Raw genomic sequence first — 1,026 nt, forward strand, 5'->3', positions numbered from 1 at the left:
AGGTTAAATGACTTGCTCTGTGGCACACAGTTCATCCTTAGCAGAGCCAAGATGAGAAACCATGTCTCTGTATAATACCCTTAATGTTGCTTTTTCTCTAATCCCCCAGTCCATGGTCCCCCAAAGTCAGCTCAAGGTTGCAGCACCCACCTCCTAGCATATCCACCACCCTGGGGAATCTCTGCAAGTCAAGTCATCTCTATATCCCCACTAGATTATTTTTCCCAGAACACCTCTGTTTAAAATTGCCAGAAGGCCACATAAGTGAAATTACATAATTATGTGTCTGCCTTCTTTCTCTCAACATGTTTTTGGGATTCATCCATGTTCTGCATGTTCATTCCCTTTTTTAATTGCTGCATAGCATTGCATTATGTGGACGTACCATAGTTCTTCCACTCACCAGCTGATAGACATTTGAATTGCTGCTAGTTTGAGGCTATTATGAATAAAGCTCAATGAGCATTCACATAAAAGCCTCTGTGGGAACATATGCTTTCATCTCTTGGGTAATACTTAGGGGTAAAATTTCTAGAAATTCTATTAAATGTATATTCAATTTTATAAGAAATTGTCAAACAGTTTGTTTAAGTAATCTTTCCATTTCGCATTTACACCAGCAGTGTATGAAAGTTTTAGTTGCTCCATATCCTCACCAACCAACTCTAGGTACTGTCTCTTTAATTTGAGTTACCTAGTAAGTGTGTGGTGGCATCTTTCTGTGTTTTTTGACTGATGATGCTGAGCATATTTTCATGTGCTTATTTGCCATCTGCACATGTTCCTTACTGAAGTGTCCATTTGAGTCATTTTTTTAAAGATTCATTTATTTATTTCAGAGAGAGAGAGAGTGGGGGGGGCGCAGAGGGAGAGAATCTCAAGCAGACTCCCTGCTGAGCCCAGAGCCTGACATGGGGCTTCATCCCATGATCCTGAGATCATAACCTGAGCGGAAACCAACAACTGAAAAGCCACCAAGATGCCCCTCTTTTGCCCATTTGTTAGTTGGGTTGTTTATCTTCTCAT

Source organism: Mustela putorius, unplaced genomic scaffold (assembly GCF_011764305.1).
Source record: "Mustela putorius furo isolate JIRA1106 unplaced genomic scaffold, ASM1176430v1.1 tig00003834_pilon_pilon_pilon, whole genome shotgun sequence".
Classification (NCBI taxonomy): domain Eukaryota; kingdom Metazoa; phylum Chordata; class Mammalia; order Carnivora; family Mustelidae; genus Mustela; species Mustela putorius.